Consider the following 22,086-nt stretch of genomic DNA (forward strand, 5'->3'; position numbering starts at 1 on the left):
GCAAAAGCCAAGGAAAATGTGCAGGCTCAGCATAGGTAGAGAGTACTGTGTGTTTCACTTTCACTGTGGATAGGTCTTCTTGACAGTGGGTAGTAAAATGTGTTGATTTTTGTATTTGTTTGTTTGTTTTCTTATCTCCCACAGACAGTTCATGGACTAAATCCAAGAGTTAATACTTTAAAATTTTTAAATGTACGGTGTGCAACAAACGAATACAAAACACACAAAAAACCAAGAAATAATGGTTGATCCAAAGGATTGAGATAAAATTTCAGAAACCATCAATGAAGAAGACCATATTTTGTAAACACCACTCAGTGTTTAAAAAGAAAAAAAGATCCTCAACATGCTCAAGGCGATAAAGGAAAGCACAGGCCCAGAACTGATGGACATCAGGAAAACAATGCATGAAATATAAGGATCTCAAAGAAATATAAATTTAAAGTGAAGCCAAATAGAAATACCAGAAATGATGACAAACATAACTGAGATGAAAAATTATGTAAAGGTTTCCAACAGCAAATTGAAGATGACAGAAAACAGTCAAGAAATTCTAAGGTAAGACAATTACAATGATTCAGACTGAGATGAAGAAAGAAAAAAAGAATGAATAAAAGTGAACAGGGCATAAGAGACCTGTAGGTCACCATCAAGCTTGCCAATATATTTATTATGTGAAATCCCAGATAGAGAAGAAAGAGAGAAAGGGACAGAAGGAATATCAAAACATTCACATTAAAGAAAGATATTAATATACATATTCAAAATCCCAAGAAATTTTAAACAGGACAAATTTCAAAAGTACCATGCCTAGGCATGTAATAGTCAAAGGGCAAGGCCAAGGACAAAGCTCTGAAATTCACAAGAGAAAAGCAACATGTTAAATATAAGGAAATCCCAATAAGATGAAGTACTGATTTCTCACCAGGAACTATACAGGCAAGAAGGCAGAGGGATGAAATATTTAAAGCATGGAAGAAAACAACTGCCAATGAGTAATTTTATATCCAATGAGACTGTCCTTCAAAAATGTGGGATTGATTAACACATTAGATTTAAAAAAAAAATAATTGAGAGAGTTCATCTCTGCTAGATCTGCACTATAAGCAATGCTAAGGGAGTTCTTCAGATGGAAAGGGCAATAAACAGTGGATCAAAGCAGCATAAAGAAATAAAGGCCTCCAGTAAAGATAACCGTATTGGTGACTAAAAATACAAGTAATATTGAATTGTATTTTTTGGTATATATAACAAGTATGATCAAAAGGTGTGTAGATGGAGGCATATTGGAATAATGTGTGTGTATGTTATTGAAATAAAGCTGCTATCAAATCAAACATTATCATTATAGATTTAAGGTGTTAAATTTAAGCTCTATGGGTTACTACAAAGGAAACATGAAAAAATGTATACAGAAAAAATGTGAAGGGACTCAAAACGGGACTCTTACAAAAAAAAAAAATGAAAGAAGGCATTAATGGTACTCACTTTGGCAGTACACATACTAAAACTGGAATAATCTTACAGAGAGGATTAGCATGGCCTCTGTGCAAGGATGACATGGAAATTCATGAAGTGCTCCAAATTTTTCCTAAAAAAAAAAAAAGTCATTGTACAACAAAAAAAGGCTAGATACAAATAAAAACCAAAGAACAAAATGACAGAAGAAAGTCTAGAATTACCATTAGTTACTTTAAATGCCAATAGATAAACTATCCAGTCAAAGACAGAAATTGGCAGAATGGACAAAAAAGCATTAATCAACCATATGCTGTTTATATATATATATATATATATATATGTTATGTATATATATGTTAGTGTGTGTATATATATATATATAGTGCACAAGCTGTACTTTTATATATATATATGTTTAAGATAGATTCCATTTTGACAATTGCTGACACTGTCATTTATTATGATCTTTCTCATTAAGAAACACTCAACCACACACAAAGCTTGATATTATTCACATCAAAATAAGTGTGAAGGAATTGTAGAGCTATATCTGCAATGAAAATGTGTGGGTCCATGGTCTATGATAGAAAGAAACAATCAAAGGATCTTCTTTTTCAATTGAGTTATTGGTATTCCTGAAAGAAATGGACAAGAGGTATGACAGTCTCAATAAACAGAAGGAAAAAGTTGAATTTAGGGCTCATCATTGAGGAACGTCCTGGTAAAATATCAGATTGGGTTGAAACTCAGAAGATATTGTCTCAAGGAATGAAAGTGGAGCAGAAATATATCAGCCTTTAAATAGATTGAAACTCAGCTTTGAATTTTCTTAATTCCTGATATGGTTAATGCGATCTGAGACTTTGTTTGCCTTTTGCCAGCTTTCCTGTCAGAAGGTAAAATAAATTATTTTAGAAGAATAAAATATGCAGAGATCAAATAGGCTTTGCAATTTTTCAAATAAAAAAATTAACACTAATCAAAATTACCTGGTAGATGATGACAAGCTATGTAACTGAAAAGCAATGGGACAGTACATAATAGAAACAGACCCAGGCGATATCTATTCTCAGTTATGTACTTTAAAATAATGATGACTGTTATGCTATAGTAATTAATAGAGGAAATTGAGACAATTGACAGAGAACTATAAAAAATAAATATTAATTGTTCTAGAACCGAAAAAAGGAAACACTAATTTAGGAATGTAACGGATGTGTTTAATAACAGATTAGACACTCCTAAAGAAAAGAAAAAAACTTAATTGATACCTGTGGTAACAAATTCTAAGGGCACATAAACTCTCCTCTTTCCCAGTGCATAAACTATACTTAATTCCTGGGACTGTGATTATGAAGGGTATTATTTCCAGGATTTGTTTAATTTATATGACACAGTTGTCCTTAAAATAGAGAGATCATATGGGTAATTTTTTACAAAAACATTAGCCTTCTAAAGACAGAAAATATTTTCTGGGTAGTTGCCTAAGAGGAAGTCAAAGATCTGAAGCAATAGAAGAATTAGATACACTGTTGCTGGCTTAAAGATGGAGGGGCCAAAATGGCAAATGCAGTAGCCTTTAGGAGGGCAGAACAGCTCCCACCTGGCAACCATTAAAGAAGTAGGAGCCTCAGCTCTACAAACACACCCACACAAATGTATTCTGTCAAAAACTTAATAAACTCGGCCTTATTATTATATGGAAACAACATATCAGATAAAGGTCTAATATCCAGAATTTATAAAGAGATTGTTCAACTTAACAACAAAAAGACAGCCAATCCAATTACAAAGTGGGAAAAAGACTTGAACAGACACTTCTCAGAAGAGGAAACACAAATGGCCAAAAGGCACATGAAGAGATGCTCAAAGTCCCTGGCCATTAGAGAAATGCAAATCAAAACCACAATGAGATACCATCTCACACCCACCAGAATGGCCATTGTCAACAAAACAGAAAATGACAAGTTCTGGAGAGGATGTGGAGAAAGAGGCACACTTATTCACTGTTGGTGGGGATGTCAAATGGTGTAACCACTGTGGAAGGCAGTTTGGCATTTTCTCAAAAAGCTGAATATAGAATTGCCATATGACCCAGCAATACCATTGCTAGGTATCTACTCAAAGGACATAAGGGCAAAGACACAAACGGACATTTGCACACCAATGTTTATAGCAGCATTATTTACAATTGCAAGGAGATGGAAACAGCCAAAATGTCAATCAACAGATGAGTGGCTAAACAAACCGTGGTATATACATACGATGGAATATTATGCAGCTTTAAGACAGAATAAACTTATGAAGTATGTAACAACATGGATGGACCTTGAGAACATTATGCTGAGTGAGACTAGCCAAAAACTAAAGGACAAATACTGTATGGTCTCATTGATATGAACTGACATTAGTGAATAAACTTGGAATATTGTGTTCGTAACAGAGACCATCAGGAGATAGAAATAGGGTAAGATATTGGGTAATTGGAGCTGAAGGGATACAGACTGTGCAACAGGACTGGATACAAAAACTCAGAAATGGACAGCACAATATTACCTAACTGTAATATAATTATGTTAAAACACTGAATGAAGCTGCATGTGAGAATGATAGAGGAAGGAGGGCTAGGGACATAAATGAAATCAGAAAGAAAGATAGATGTTAAAGATTGAGATGGTATAATCTAGGAATGCCTAGAGTGTATGATAATAGTGAAATGTACAAGGTACAATTTTAAAAATGTTTTTGCATGAGGAAGAACAAAGGAATGCCATTATTGCAGGATACTGAAAAAAAAAAAAAAACTTAATAAGCTTGGAAGATTTTTTCTTTTCCACAGCCACTGGGTGAGATCTCAGCTCAGTAGAAACCTTGAGTTTGACTTTGTGAAATCCCAATCTGAGAACCTAGCAACACCATGACAGTCTTTAACCTACAAGAGAACTGTGAGTTTAAAGGTAGAGGTCAGATTAAGCCCCTAAATTTGAGGAAATCTGTATGAAAGAAATAGATTAATACCAATTAGACAAAGACAGTATAATAAAAGAAAACTGCAAACTAATATTCCTCAGGACTATAAACACAAAAATTCTTAACCAAATATAAACCAAATAAAACTACTGTTTTATGAAAAATAAATAGGAAAATAAAAGAAATAAACACATTTATTAGTAACTAAGTTAAATGTATACCTTTTAAACATGTATTTAAAGGCAGAAATTATCATAGTTGGGGGAAAAAAGAAGAAAGAAGAAGGAAAGACACAGCTCTATCTTTTCCACAGAAACCCATGCAATTGTAAAGATCAATGAAGGTTAATAGATGAAAAGCAAATACTAAGTAAAGGACTTTTTGAGTGACTCTATTAATATCAAATATAGCTCAGAACATTAAATATTATCATTGAAAAATTTTCAGGTGGCTCAATGGCAGAATATTCACCTTCCATACCAGAGACCCAGGTTTGATTCCTGGACCATGCACCCCCCCAAACAAAATTGATTAGTGATATACACTGTATAAGCATATTAAAAGAAAAATACAATATAAGTAACTGTATTAATAGAGGAAAAAGAATGCAAAAATATTTTAGTACACATTAATTATAGTAAATTCAGTATGGAAGCAAACTTTCCTAACCTAATAAAGCATAGACTGGAATTTCTTCAACTTATGAACTAATTTATGAACTTAACTTAGAATAACATTTAATGGTGAAAGACTGAATGTACATTTCTTCTAAATTAGGTTGCAAGATAATAATGCTTTCTCATATCACTTCTATTTAACATTGGACATTTAATCAACATGGCACCATTGCAAACAGGAAAGGAAAATAAATAAAAGGCAAATTTTGGAAAGGAAAAAATAAAATTGCCTTTAATTCTCAGGCAAATATTCTAACAAATATAATAAAAAGGCTACTAATATTAATGAATGGATTTGGTAAGGTCTTTAGATAGAAAAATTGTTATTTTTCTATATAAATACAAAACAGATTTTAAAAATATAATTTACAGTAGCATCAAAAATGAAACAGGAATGAATTTAAGAACATAGTATGCACTATCTGCATAGAGTGAATATTGTAAAGATTGCTGTGTGAAAATTGATGAAGACCTACAAAATAAGGAGAGATGTTATTTTTATGTTTCAGAAAAATTAGTATTGTTAAAATGACTATTCTCCCCAATTTTATTTGTAGTATCAAGGCAATATCAAAAAAATCCCACTGGGAATGTTTTAATAAAATCTGACAAGTTAATTTTAAAATATACATGGAAATGCAAACACCTTAAATAGCCAAAAAATTTTGAAAAGGAATAAAGTTGGAGAACTTATTCTACCTAACAAATGTTAGATTTATTATGAAGACACAGTAATCAAGACATGTGGTATTGTGTTAAAGTTAAATACGCAGATCAGTGGAATAAAATCGAGAGCCCAGAAAAAAAAAACACATATTTATGTGGAGTTGATTTTTGACAAATGTGGCAGTGTAATTCTGTAGAAAAATCTTTCAAACAAATGATGCCATGATAATTACAAAGCAATATGCCAAAAAAAAGTACTTTTACCTTTATTTCCTATAATAAACAAAAATTAATTTGAAATGAAATGTTGTAAACTTATTGTCATGATTGCTTGTGGTTACATGGCTGCAGTCATTTGCTAAAACTCATTAAATTGTACACTTGATATTGATGAATTTTATTATATGTAAATTATAACTCCATAAAGCTGATTAAACACTTTGTGGAATGGAGATAAACCTATGCTTATAGAGAACTGTTTAATTTTGCTTTTAATCTCATGAATAATCTCGTATGTTAGAAAAACAGAAATGTCAAAAGTCAGTGACAAAATATTTATCTCAAGAAGTTATTTTGAAAGAGAAAATTAAAGCCTGAGAAATTAAATGAAACTATGAAGACGGTAACAAAAGAAAGTAATTCTACGTACAGAAGAAGGGATCAACAAAGCAAAAAGTTGGTTCTTTATAAAACATATAAAATTGATACATTTCTAGTAAGGCTGTTCAAGAATGAAAGAAAGAAGGCCATATAACCAATGTTATGAATGAAAAATGTTTTTTTTAACAGATATTACAACATATTAATACGATATAGCCTATAAAAATTAATAACTATGTATTTAATAAAAGTTCTACCAAGGTATTTGAATAAGTAAATTAAATACAAAATTGAAAACAATACATGGAAAATCTGAATAGATATATCTCTGAAAGAAATTGAATGAACAACTTGTTCCCTAAAGGGAAAGAGACAGAAATTAATTCAGGAAAATTAGTAGTTTCCTACAGACATTTTTAAAAACACCACCAATCTTATGTAATCATTTATAAGAGTAAACACAGATATATAGCTTTCACTATAATTTTATGAGGTCAGCTAGGCCTGATATCAAAACTGGAAAAGATTATTTATAAAAAGGGAAATTATAGGTCAATCTCAATAATGAATAAGATTCAAATATAATAATTTGAATATAATGATTCAAAACAAAATATTGGCAAAACTTGTTCAGTGCTTCTTAATGTAATACAATGTGAGTATATCAGTTTTTTTCTAGGAATTGATGTTGGTTTAATGTTTTAAAATCCTTCAATGTAATTTACCTTGAAGTAAGTAGAAATAGATGTGTATCTGAATAGATTCGGCACACAGCTTTTATTAAATATCAGTGTCTATATTAAAATATAGCAAATAAACAAATAAAAGTTCTGTCAACTAGTGTAAAAGGAATCTTCTTTACTTTAACAAAGAGTACCAGAACAAAGCATAGTAAAATAATACATGCATAAACCCACACATACACACACTATATGAAACATGATATTGATGGTGAAATATTGAAATACTTCCCTTTGTGTTGGAAAATAAGACAAGGATGCCCACCATCAAGGCTCCTTGTCCTAGCCAGTGTATTAAGTGAAGAAAAGAAAAGAAATGTATAAAAATTGAAAAAGAAGAAATAGATGTGTCATTGTTTTTATTTATTTATGTATTTATTTATTTTTACATGGGCAGGCACCAGGAATCAAACCCGGGTCCTCTGGCATGGCAGGCAAGCATTCTTGTCTGCTGAGCCACCATGGCCCATCCTGTCATTATTTTTAGATAACATGGTAGCGTACAGAGAAAATTCAGAGGAATCTTGATTAAATTTATTAGTTTCATAGTCAATGTACAATACTCAACTGTATATATATATATATGTGTGTGTATATATATATATATATACAGTTGAGTATATATATATATATATATATATATATATATATATTTCACAATAAGCACTTAGGAAATGAAATTTAAGGAAAAACATTGACCAGAGAGAAAGATTGATGAAAGAGAGATATAAAAAAATTAAGAACTCTCACTTGTCAAAATACACCATAAAGCAAAGAGGAGGAGAGCAAGACACATATTGGGAAAAAGAATTTTCAGCAATAATAACTGTCATGGTTTTATTTTCAGAAAATGCAAAAAATTTCTACAAATTATTAGTAAAGGATAAGCAATAGAGAAATAAAAAACAATATCTGAACAGACACTTCACAAAAGAGGATATCCAAATTAAACATGGAAAGGGTTCAATTAATTATAATTGAATTGCAAATCAAAACAAAAGTGAAATATCGCTATCTCTATACAGTACTGAATTGCTATGATTAAAAAGACTGCAAATAAATAGTAATGGGAAGGATATGGAACAACTGAAACTCATACAACACAAGAAAGAGTTGATCTTATTACTTTTGAAATATATTTGATAGACTTTACTAAAGCTAAACCAATATATCATATAAACTACCGAGCGCATTCCTAAGCATATAGCCAAGAAGAACGTTTATAGATAAGTACCTAAATATATCACATAGTTCAAGGATAGGATGAATAAATAAATGTATGAGTAATTCATGCTACAGAATGCTGTGTAACCGTGAAAATAAATCAACTACAAATAAATACAATATGGATGACTACCATAATTTTGCACAAAAGAAGTCAGACAAAATAGATATATTTTACCATTCTTTTCATAAAAGTTTCAAAATTAGATAAAAGTAATCTGTGATGTGAGAAGTCCAAATAGTGGTTACATATAGAGAGGAGAACAAAGTTAGTAATTGAGAGGGAACAAAAGAGGAACTTTTGAAAATACTATTCGTATTCCATTTATTGACCTGTGTTTTTACATGAAGAGTTTGCTTTTAGGTAATTTATTGAACTTCTGATTTGTGAATAGCTCTCAATGCATTTCGTACTTCAATAAAAATATTTCAAAATATTTATGAAACTTTAATATACAAATTAACACTACAACAGAAAAAACAGTCATCCCTATTTCAATATTTTAACATTATTTTCTGGGATAATCTAAGAGAAAATTTCATACATCCTGGCTTTCCAGGTGGTAAAGATTCCGCTTCTTATAAACAACAGGAATCTCAGTATTTATATTAAGTTTTTATAGACTAAATCCCAACCAAATTCTTATCCATGTAGTTTGCTGTATAGTAGTCTCATGTTGTCTCAAGAGTTTTGCCACAAGATGGTAAAGAATATGACAATTTTGAATAGTGGAAAAGCTGTGCTGTAAAGACACTTGGTCCCCAAAAAATGTATTGGCCACACATTTGGGTTGCGATCATATTTTAATTAGAATATCTAATATGAAATTTGGTCTAAAATTTGAGAGGAGGAGCAAGTTGCCTTTGGCTGGTATAGAAAGAACATAGCCTTACATGCACAGCTATAGAACACAAAAGGGCAAAAAAAATAAATATGAGCATCTATCTTTTGGAGAAATCGTTGAAATGCTCAAAAAGATGACACATTTCCTGACATATTTTAAATACAAAGTATTTTATGGGAGCATGTTAGAAAGTCTGTTTCTTTCTGTATGCAGGACTCTGTAATATTCAGGGCAGTTGACTCTGGATTGCAAATCTTCTTGGAATACTCATGTAGTGATTCATTGTTGCAAAGCCCAGATCTCACACTTAGGGCAGAGGAATTATTTTCACCACCAGCTAGGCATGTGGACTGCTGATAGATCACAGTTGAGGACCTTCCTTGAAATTGCCTGCTGCCCAGGAAACTAATGGCTATGGTCTCCCCCATGGAGTAACCTGCCTTTAATGACTGGTCTATGTGAGGCTGGCCCAGTGTTGTTGGTTATCCCTGAAGGACCATCCAAGCTCCAAAGCTCCCCCCCCACCCCAACCACAGAATTAACTGATTGCTCTCTTTGACTACATAACAGCTTATCCTTTTCTTCTGCCCAATTTAGTTTCCCAGTCCCTAATAGATGTTGCTTCCGAGTCACTTCCCAACAAATACCCTCCAGGCAAAGCTTTGTCTCTGATTCTGTTCATCAGGGATCCTGCCTGAACATAAACCATCTCCATTAATTTCATCAGAATTGTACCACCTGTCTTAGCTTGCCAGGGTCGCTATGACAAATACTACACGTGGTTGGCTTAAACAACAGGAGCTTATTGTCTCAGTTTGGGGGCTAGAAGTCCAAAATCAAGGTATTGGCCATGCTTTCTTTCAGAGTCCGTATTTTTTTGGCACTGGTTTTCCAGTAATCCTCGGGGTTTCTTGGTTTGTAGATGCATTTCTGCCTCTCTCATGTGAACGTCTCTTTCTCTCTTTGTCCTCTACTTCCATCTCAATTTCTTTTGCTTATGTAGATTTCGTTCACATTAGATTAGAGCCACCCTCACTCAGTTTGTGAGCACCTTAATTAATAACATCTTCGGAGATCGTATTAACAAATTGCTTGGTACCTGCAGGGATGGGGGATTGGACTTGAAAATGACTTTATGGGGGACAGGATTCAATCCCCAATACCACTCATGTTTCTAAAATTAGGAGTATAACAACTTCTTAGAAAATCCCCTTATCCTGCTTATTTTTTAATCTCATTTCTTACCCAAGTCACAGAGTATTTTAACTTTCCATCTGCATTTTCATGGTACTCCTGAATTTAGCAGATTATTTCCTAGTATTTTTGTTTCTTTCTCTCCCACTAGAATGAAACTCTTAAAGGAAAAAACAGTCTGATTTTTTTTTTATATATATATTGGTAGTTATCATACCCAGGTTAGGAATACACATATCACAAAAATTAATTAAACATTTTTAAACTAACTTGAGTGATAACTCTTAACACCTTCTGAAGCTAGCAAAATCGTTTTGTTTCATTTATAACTGAAAAGGAAAAGTGTTTGTGTACCTACAAGGAATTTCATTGTGCACTCAACAAGAATCATATCATATGAGCTGCATTTTTAAATGTCTGAATTTTAAAAGACTTTATTCTATTTAATTCTTCCATTTTCTTTATTTAAAATTCACAAGTCTAGACCAGATTATTTTAGTTCTCTTATAATATTCTTCAAAACAAATATGATAATGCTGAGTCCAACATAGAATGAATAAATTCAATCTAATTTATTAGCAAATGTTAATGGTGAGGATAGTAAGAGTTTCTAGTTGCAAACACGAATCTAAATATTTTAATATCACTCACCTTCCATGAATTCAACCATGCATATGAATAATCTTGGAATAATTTTGACAAAGACAGGAAGTAAGGAAAATGTAAGATTTTTCCATTTCTTACCAGAAGTACTTAGCAAATAGGGCTGAACTGCAAAATGTCTAAACATCTGCCCCACTGTCTACTTAATCACTCAGTCAATAAGACTGGCATACAGAAAAAAGAAGCAATGGTAATTTAGCTATGTACAAGGCTGAACAAACTTGAAGAAGATATTTACTTTCTTGACATTAATCTTACAAATAGAATATTGAGAGAACTCAAAATAAACTCACAAATTGGTAAGTTTTGCAATATACCACAGCAACCTAGCTTTAAATGAACTATGGTAGAAGTAATATATTTTCATAAAATTAGAATGTTTACAACTAAATAATAGTGAAATCACTATGCATCTAACTTGTGGGATGTGGTTAAAAGATTATACAGAGAGAAATTTACAGCTATATTGAAAACTTTAGAAAAAATAAAATGTTGAAAATTAATCATTGAAAAAATCTGCAATAAAATATTAGTAGAACAAGTAGAGCAAACATAGCTGATAAAAGGAAAGAAAAAAGCAAGAATTAATGAAACAGAAAAATAATAAAGAGGTTCAAAAAGCCAATAGCAGGCACCTTGAAATTCCACACCTCTGTCAGGCATAATGGGAAAAAAAAAGTCACCACAAACAAATATAAGAAAGTTGAGATATATATTACAAAGAATAAAAATAATATGAACAATTTTATATGCTTTGGAAAATTTATATAAAAGGGACAATTGCCTAGATAAATATCTTAAAAAATCTGACTCAAGAGATAGACAACTCACAGACTAATATGCATTTACAAATGAACATTGGTAAATAAATCACTACCCCAAAAAAACAAGAACAAGTTTGAAAATGAAGAATGATTCTGAAAGAATTGCCTTAGCACATTTAAATGTTGCAGAATTTTCACGCAGAAACAGATAAACAGACCTACGGAATAAACTAATAAGCCAGACAAAAACCAGGGCATTAAAAAAGAGTCTGACTTGTGTCAGAAATGACAAATCATTCAGGATACATAAGCCAATATATAAATAGTGATAAAACAACGGATTCTCCCTGTTTCTCTATGCATATAAATGCATAAGAAAAGTTATGCATTTATATCCTTCTTAATACCATTAATAAAAGTTAATCTCAGTTTGATTAAAAATTTAAATGTGAAAAGAAAACTAAAAATTTTAGCACAAAAATTACTTTTATAAGTTAGCACAGGGAATGATTCCTTAAACAGAAAATGAAAAAAAATAAAGACTATAACCAGAAAAATAAATGCATTTGATAATGATAAAATTTTAAAATTATACACAAAATAGAAACCACAAACACAATGAAAATGCACCCTCAGAATTGTCATGCAACAAACAAAAAGTTACATATGAGATACCTAAAGAATATATGCACATAAATATAAGAAGACAAATATCCTAACAGAAAAAAATCAAGGATAGTAAATAGGCAATTTATATAGGATAAATGTGAATGGCTTAAAAAAAAACTAAAAATTTGCTCTCACAAGCAATCTGTGAAATACAAATTTTAAATAAATAATATTCCATTTCTTCCCCTTAGTGATTGGCAAAAATTAATATGTTTAACAGTAGATGTTGGCAAGCACATAGAAAGATGAGAACTCACATTGTCTGTGAGAATGGAAATCATCACAAGCATTTTGGAAAGCTTTTAGAAAATGGCTGGTAACTCATCACCACAAGAAATCTCTGAATGAGTAAAATCCACCCAGCTGTCTATTCTGGAGAAACTCTCACATATATGTATAAGACTAAAAAAGACACATTTCATTGAAACACTGATTGCAATAGTCAAAGTAAAATGAATCATTTCTCAGTAGGGGAATGGATAAATAAATCATGGTTTATTCATATAATCCTATTCTCAATAGCAGATTAAATAGGAGTTTTAATCATGAGTATCAATGTAGGTATATCTCAAAACCATAAACAAGGGAAAAAGGTATGATTCAATTGATGTGAATTTTAAAACACACATAACGGTAACAAATTTATTTGCTTGTGACTTTTTTTTTTCCATTCTGTTCTCTGGAAGAAGATCCTGAGTTGGAGAGTTGCATACAGATTTCCAATTGATCACGCTAGGAAAGGGTAGAAGCATAAGAAAGTAAGAAAGGCAGGATTGAGCAGAAGGTGAAGTTGACTCACAGTGTGATTGTAACAAAGCCTCTGCCCATCCTATAGGGAGTTCTGGAGCTGGGATGGCCATTCAGAGTTACCCCAATTGAAGCAAAGGGGGCTGAGTATATGTGCATGTGTTCATCTATCCCTTACCTCACTTCAGGATTGTCTGCATGCTTTAAATGTTTCACCTTCCTTTAATCTGGTCATATGGAGACTGCACAGTGGCCAAAGGGATTGTCTGTTTTTAATTAGGAAATCAGAAACATTGGTCATAGCATGATGGCTGTTTTCAAATCACGATTGAAGTCACCATTGGCCAGATACATTGAAATATTACTTTGATCACATCCGTACCCTAAAATTTATTGTAACTTAGACCATAGATATGATTATTTATTTTTCAATCTATTTATTAGGGGCCATGGTATTGCTTTTCAGTGAATGTCTATAGATTGTGGTTCCATGTAACTTTTTGTTTCAGTTTGGGTCCTCACCGAAAGCAAATCCAGAGAACAGGATTCAGATGCATGTAGTTTACTGAGATGATTCCAGGAGCCCTTATTAGGGAAGTGGAGACAAGAAACAAGAAACAGCCCATTGAAGAGGGGTTACTTATGGGTCAAGTGCCACCATGGGGAAGTAGAACTTGAGGCACAGGGGAAATCTGGCACCAGCACAGGGAATGCCCTTCAGAATTCCACGTAGTGGGATATTTATACATCCATGTTTGCCTGCCTTCCTTTAAGAGCTGTTTACAGGGTGCGTTAATTCCAAGACATTTCTGGCCCCAACACAGGTGGACAAAGAGGGCTTTGAAGGCAAGAGAAAGGCCTTACACTAAGAAATGCAGATGCTACAACAAAAGTTTGTCTGATATGCGTGGATATAGCGAGTGCCAAACAAAAGTGAACGAGGAACCAACAGCTTTTGCTCCTTTTCTTTTATACAATGACATTATACTCTGATTGCCAATTTATTCTCCTCAAGGGGAGCAGGAACTTACAGAACTCACCCATGTTTCATAAGTATTTACCCATGCAAAATTTATTAATACTTTAACGTTACTCATCTTTTATTAGTCCTCCCAAAGGATTCGATTCTTTTTTTGCATGCTTTTTCTACTATTTACCAGTTAATTTATATAATTACTATAACAAGCATGCTTAGCGTAAACAGATTTGGGAATAAAAAATCTTGGCTCTTGGTAGGGTCCCAACTCAGATGCTGGCCACAGAAGGGCATGTGCATATTATCTATGAGCATTCAGTGTGCAGTGGACATCAGCTAGTGTGGATTCCACATAGAGTAGAGACCACTGGTTAGTCTAACGAGTCTGTTGAGAGGAGGTAAGTTCAAGGAACTTCTGCGCTATAGGAAACTTGTTGCATACTAACATAATTCCTTAGGGCTGCCATGACAATGTACCACAAATTAATCTCACAGTTCTGATGGCTAGAATTCTGAATTCAAACTGTGAGCAGAGACATGTTTTCTTTGAAAACTGTGGTGAAGAATCCTTCCTTTCCTCTTCCTAGCAATCTTTGGTGTTCCTTGCTGGGCAGCTTGAACACTTCAATTTCTGCCTCTGTCATCCTCTGTGTGTCCACGTTGCCCTTTTCTTGCAAGGACATCAATCCTATTGGATTAAGGATTTGCCTTAAAGCCAGTTATGACCTTATATTAATTTAACTAATTTCTTAAGCAATGGATGTATTTTCAAATAAGTCCATGTTCTGAGGTACTGAGGGTTAGGATGTCAACATATCTTTTGGAGGGACACAATTGAAACCATAACATGAGAAATAAATTTTACTTAATGCAGAGATAGAAATTTTGGATGCAATTGAAAATGTTTAGCAACTTTGTTCAATGCAGTGTAAGTTTTTCCTGGAAATGCATTTTCAACAAAAACAGAATGGAGAGGCCAGCAAAGTATAATTTACTCTAACTGGAGTATTTAAATAATATGTATTTGGCAACTCAGTAAGAGTCTTTTGGGTGGTCAATGAAATTTCAGTTTCACGTGTTAGGTTATTCTAACTGACCTATATGGGCTTTTCATTACTTTAGATTCTCTGATTCAAAAATAACTGTTATTTGCCCTGAAGACATCATTCAGCTCCCCTGAGTTTTACCAGGGAACTATATTTATACTTTCTGCCTCTTAACAGTATGCATTCAGAGAAAACCAAGTGTTTGCCGCAGCCAAGGTATTTTAGTGTTATGAATCCTTCAACTTTCCTGCCAAAGTTAAAAGCTTTACAAATCCTCACCTATTCCTGGGAGAAGCATTGCATAGGGTCCAAAAGAGGCTGGCTCAAGTTGTTTAAAGACAGAATGTGGAATTCTGCCTTCCATGTGCTTGTAATGAATTCAAGGAGGGTATGCCTGCTTAATCATGTCAATGTAACTAAAGAGAGTGTCTTTATATTTCCCTTTGGTTAGTAACACTTTCATAAATCATCTTGTGAAACACATGGTTGGCATTAAATGACATCTAGTCTATGTTACTGACACTGGCAGATTGGTGTTTATATAGTGTTTGATATTCGAGGGGCCCCATGATCTGGCCTTTACATCTTTTCAGCATTATCTCTTCCCTGTTTGTTCATTCGAAATCATCATGAATATCCTCCCTCATCCCCTCCTGACAAGTCTCCAATCTGGGTGAGCTCTCTTTCCTGTTACACCTTCTATATGCTTCCATCATATGCTATTGCTGATATTATTTGTTAGACTCCACCTTTGCACCCCAAAGAAATGAGTGCAATGTGTTTATCATGGTAAGAGAGATTTAATGCCACAGAAATTGGAAATTCATAAAACCTGTCTTCCAACCCTATGATAGATCCAGAATCTCAGAATAGCTCGAATAGTTCATGAACAGAAAGCGGTTGGTGATCTGTATGAATTATTGAGAAAATCATTTTGCTTCTAGGACCTGTCTCTCTATCTCATTCCCCAATGCACATGGTTAAATAGTTTTATTTATTCAAATAAAAATAAATATTCTGGGTCAACTGTATTCCAAAATGTAGACAAAAAATCTAAACTTCTCCTATTAGCTTATGGAATCAATCTCTATATTTTTCCTTTTGCCTTCTTCAAATAAATATAGATAAATGGATAGAAAGATAGATACAGAAATTTAAATATCTCAGCTAAACTGCACTGGATCATCAGGTTCTCCACCATCAATGTTATCTGTCTTCCTCCTTTTCAATTCTAGTTTTCCTTTTTTTTACCCCTATTTTTGCAAGGAGTTACAAAAGGGAAAAAGCATAATTTCTAGAATAGATACTCTTAGGGGAAGCAAATTCAAATGCCAGATTTTTCAGGGACAGCTAAGAATGAGATTCAACCATGTCAAGTTAACTCATATGGTTAAAAATATGGTACTTGGGAGGCAACGATATAAGTTTAGTTCAAGAATACAACTGTCAGTTTTCCTCACTTCCATTAAAATGACCTGCATTCTCAGTGATCTCTTGAAAATGAGGGATCTAAAAGGACAAGGTGTGACATACTTATTAAGTTGTAAGCAGAACTTATTAATCATTTCCAAGAAACACCATCATCTAAAATACATACGGTCAGGGAACATCTAATACCTTCAATAAATGTACTCATGTTTGTTGAACTTTAGATATTTTAATTTTTAGACCATCTTATGCAAAGGTGTTATTTTGGAATTTACAGTGTTCAGCAATGAGAATTACTGGTTAAGATGATCTCCACTGAGCCTTGTAACTTACCATAATGCATAAATACAGAATATTTGTAGGTTTATTAGAAACTATTTTAATTAAAGAAAATAAAGGCATTTTAAAATATGCAAAAGAAGAAGAAATCTATGGTATTCACTTAAGTCATTCTTCTTATTAGCTATTTGACCTTGGAGGAAATGCTTAGCTTACTAAATCTAGGTTTAACTATCCACAAAATGGAGAACATGATGCTATCTGCCATGAAGAGCTGCTGTAAGGCTCGAATGACCTAATCCTTATAAAACTCATAGCAAAGCACTAAAAATTAGTATTTAATCAATAAGGTCATGTGTTCTTGTTAATTCCACATCCACTGATTTGTTTACTCATTCATGCAAATGTAGTGAGCTTTCGTTAAACATAGAGGATAGATTAGTAAAATGAACAATTTGTTCTCAAGTGTCCTCAATTCAGTATAGCAGTGCTTAAAACCACTAGCTATGTACTCATATAGCTGTATGAGTAAAGTTCCATGGGAACACAGAAATAAGGGCATCTCTTTCATCCTGCATGTGATGGTTGGTGAAGATTTCTATAAGGAAACTCATTTCAGCTGGGTGCTTGAAGTATGAATAGATTTCAATAGACTAAGAAGGAGGAAGACAATAATGTAGAAACAGCATAAAAACAGCATGGAGAGGTGAACATATTTTGAAATTCTAATTATTCCTTTGTAACTTGAACATAGGATACATGGGACTTTAGAAATGATGCTATCAATCCCCTTGAGTGGGATGCTGAAAAAATGTTCTATTTTATCATATAGATAATTAAGAACTTGGAGAATAGGAAGTTTGATGAGGGAGTATCATTACCTACAAAAAATAAACATGGGGAAGTGCGGGGAGTGGTGGGACTCTGCCGAGTCCGGTCCCGCTAGGCTAGCGAGGGTGCACTCTTCCTGCCGAGGGGGTTCAGGGAGTAGAACCGCCAGGCGCAGAGGGGGCTCGAGCCGAGGGTTTGGGTCGGAGGCGCGTGCGCAGGGGACCACTGCGGTTCTGAAGGACTGGAGGCCGAGTCAATTAAGGCATGAAGTGAGGTAGCTTTATTGTTGGCAGACGCTTATGCCAGGGCCACCAGTAGCTAAAGACCACGAGGCTCGGTGAGCCCTGGATTATATACAGTTTGAGGAGAGGCGGAGTTAGGGTGTGGACTTCAGGGGAGGGTAGCCAATCACACAGGCACCATAGAGATGTTGTTCCTGAGTGTGCTTGTAGCAGTGAATGCTGGGCAGGTGGAGGAATAAGGAGAAGACCAATAGGGTTAAAGAGACAAGGCTGCATCATCACTACTCGCTGGTGAGGCTTGTAATTCAGAGGTTTAGAAAAAACGGACGTGCCAAAATGGTGAGGGAGGGAGAGAAAAAGACTAAGCTACCAGGCCAAGAATAAAATTATGCCACAGGGAAGATAATTCTGGCTTAAGTATAAAGGAAAAAGTGAAAAATAGAGAACATGAAACTATTTTTATAGTCCAGATGAAGTTATTTTGGCCAGAAGATGTGATTATAAAGAATGAAAATAAAGAGAAGGGAATGAATGAGAGAGATATTGCTGAGATTAATAGAGATATTTCCTGGTTGGGTTTCCTAATGTTGCCTGAATGCAATATACCAGAAATGGGTTGGTTTTTACATTGGGGATCTATTAGCTTACAAGTTTACAGCTCTGAGGCCATGAAAATGCCCACGTTAAGACATCAAAAGTACAATACCTTTTCTGAAGACCAGTTACCAGGGAACTTGGGCTCCTGACAGATAACAAGGTACATGATGACATCTGTTAGCCCTTCTTCCCCAGGTTTCATTACTTCCGCTTCTAAATTCTCCATTTGCGTCTTTCTCTGGGTATTCCTCTCTTTTATCCTCTTAATAAGGACTCTAGTAAGAGGATTAAGCCCCCTTACCCCCCTCCCCCCACAATGAAGGCTTCAACTGATATAACCTAATCAGACGTTCCCATCTATAGTGGATCTGAACCCACAGGTATGGATTAAAAATCATGGGCTTTTCTGGGGTACATGCAGCCTCCAAATTACCACACTTCCTTATCTAAGTGAGCTCTGATAGGAACAGAAAGAGTGAACAGATTTATAAAGTACAGTGGGGTAACTTGACACTCCCTACTTTTAAATAGGTATTCAAAAACTACACACTTAACTATTTACTTATATATATGGGTTTAAATCTACCATTTCACTATTTTTCTTATAGGACTGGTTTTGATTTGTGTACATTTGGTTAAAGATTTTTACTTTATGTTCCTGAGAATTGTCGGCTCATTGTTTTCTTTTCTTCTAATGTCTTTGTCTAGTTTGGTATTATATTAATTACCTATTACTATAGTAGATTAACAAAAATTTAGTGGATTAATCCATCCTCCATATTTTGAACTCACAGCTTTTCTGTAGATCAGAAAATGATCATGATGTTAGGTTCTCAGATTAGGGTTTCACCAAGCTGAGCTCAAGGTGTCCACTGGGTTAAATGATTTGTCCAAGGTCAAGTACTTTGCAAGAATTAGAGCTTATTTTTGTTGGGCTTTCTTTCTCCCAAAGCTGTGATGATCACATGAGCTATAAAAATGCAATTATATGAATTTTACCCTTCTTGGTTTCCAAGATATATCACTCATATTTAAAATGAGCAGCTGGGATGTAATAAGCCACCCTCACCCCATTTCTGGTTTACAACTTGCGTCACACAGGGAACAAGGGCACTGGTAAGCTCTGTTCTTCTCAACTCCACTATTTCATGCACATTTAATTAGTAGCAAAAAATAGAAATGCATATTTAGTTCCTTATTCAGCAAGAACTGGAAAGCCACCAGATTACAGGCACAGCAGAATACAAAGATTGACGTTCTGACAAAGACTCCTTTCAGAAATGAGCACCCAAGGAAGATAACTCAGGCAAATTACCCATTAATTGCTGACCATTTTTAAACTGGGTCAGCCCCAAATAAAGACATAAATTGAACTAGATGTAACAAATGCTTCTACCTGGTCTGATTCAGATGGACTCAGCAGTATCGGAGTCAGATGACAAGAAACGTTTTAGAGCTGGATGGTGACATAAGTTTAATGATTCAAGTTATTAAAGAGAGTAATGTTCATAACACGGAAAGTTTTCCTAGGAAAATTAAATATGGTTCCCCTATTTTTTTCTACATGTGTGTATTACTTTCGTATTTCTGCTTAATAAATTGTCATAATCTTACCACCCTGAAATGACCTAAATATATTATTTATAGTTTCCTTGGCTCAGGGGTATTGACCTCTGCTCAGGGTCCTGCAGATTGAAATCAGAGTATTGTCTGGGACTCTTCCAAGCCCACTGATTCTTCACAAGATTAAGTTCCGTGCAATTGTACGACTAAGACAAGACCCTCATCATCCCAGGGGCCATTCATCACTTTGGTCCTATGACCTTCTCCACAAAATGCCAGTTTGGTTCCTTAATACCAACAGGAAAGTAAGTTTCACTGCTGCTTCAAATCTCTCTGACTCCATCTCTAACATATGGACTTTCTTTTATATTCTCACAGCATACAATCCATCCAAAGTGTACAATCCCAGAGCTCTGCATTCATCACCACAATCAATTTTAGAACATTTTCATCACTCAAAAACACAAAATAATACCATGCTCCTGAGCCGTCACCTCTCAATCCCTCTATCCTTCCCCAGCCCTACATAAACTCTAATCTAATTCTGTCTCTATAGATGTATTTGTATTTGAAGAATGCTAATATATTACTGTTAACTATAGTCCACAATTTCCCTTAGGTGTAGTTTTTTTATATACCAGCCTATTATTAACACTTTGTAATAGTGATGTGTGCTTTTTCTGGTTCATGAAAGAACATTCTTATGTGTGTACTGTTTACCACAGTCATCGTCCACCATATTTTCTTCTTTTAAAGAGCAAGACTGATTAGGTGAGGCCCAGACTAGATAAGATCTCTTTGATTAAATTAAAATCAACTGATTAGGAACCTTGATCATATCTGCCAAACCCTTTCACCTTTACCACATGAGGCAACATAATCATAGGAGGGATATACCACAAATGTACTGGCCGTTCCCCCACTCTGAGACTGTGCAAGTATGCATACAACATTAGTATCCTGCTTTCCCCAATGCATGTTTTGGTATATGACACTAAGTGGTTCTAAATTGATGGTGGAACAGACACAACTGTGGAATTTCCCCAAGAACATTCTAATTTGAGCTAGGGGTAAGATCTGGAATCTAATCTTGACCATGGTGCTGACCTCATTTTTTCCCTCTGAAAACTCAAGTCTTTAATAATAACATTTATCTGTTATATAACATGTAATATAGAAAATAAATTATAAATTATATAAAAATATATAGTGTAAATTATATATAAACTGCTCGTTCTTAGGAATGCTCAAAAGAGCTTGAATAAAAGACCAAGTTATAATCTGTGGCAGAAATTCCAAACAGGAAGGCAGAAATCAGATATTTGAGTATTATACAGACAAGGGAAGACACCCAGTTGAAATATAAGCTTGTGGATTGTTCATCAATAAGGATAAAACAAATAGTAGCTAGCATCAGTTGAGCACCCAGTGTCTGTCAAGAGTTGAATACGTTTTTTTTTCATTCAAATAATGTCCGTGATTGTTATACTCATTTTTCTGAATGAGAGAACTGACGATGAAGTGATAAATCATAGGTGTCTCACACTTTGACACATTTGGATCCAAAGACAATGTGCTTTCCAATCTATCAGTATATTTGTGAATTGGGATTAATTGTGATGTCTAAGATAACAGAAAGTCTGGTAAGCCTGAAGTGAATATTCATGGGCCCAGAAAAATAGGCAAAAAGCTGTCATATTCGTGGCTTAATAAGAGGCATCCAAATCTAGCTGACCTTACTAGCTTGGGCTTCTTACTACTCTAAGAAAAGACAGGAAAGGAGAAGGGAAGCTCTGTTTCTGAATCTCTAGGCACTCCAAAAAAGGTATCAGGAAAAGAACCTACCCACAGAAAATAAACCAGTTCCAGATACTGTATAAACTGCATGTAAATTACCTACTGTC

At 34.1% G+C, this 22,086-nt stretch overlaps 1 non-coding gene and 1 pseudogene across 1 annotated transcript; one reads left to right on the forward strand and one right to left on the reverse strand.

Annotated features, from left to right (window-relative positions):
* The window catches only part of LOC143663337 (etoposide-induced protein 2.4 homolog pseudogene), a 93,381-nt pseudogene extending 74,536 nt beyond the window's left edge, over nt 1-18,845 (reverse strand).
* On the forward strand, nt 1,481-1,590 carry LOC143663823 (U6 spliceosomal RNA). The gene has a single exon (XR_013166202.1). It is a non-coding gene; the product is annotated as a U6 spliceosomal RNA (small nuclear RNA).
* Nucleotides 18,846-22,086: the final 3,241 nt, after the last annotated feature.

This window comes from Tamandua tetradactyla, chromosome 19, assembly GCF_023851605.1.
Source record: "Tamandua tetradactyla isolate mTamTet1 chromosome 19, mTamTet1.pri, whole genome shotgun sequence".
In the NCBI taxonomy this organism is placed as follows: Eukaryota; Metazoa; Chordata; class Mammalia; order Pilosa; family Myrmecophagidae; genus Tamandua; species Tamandua tetradactyla.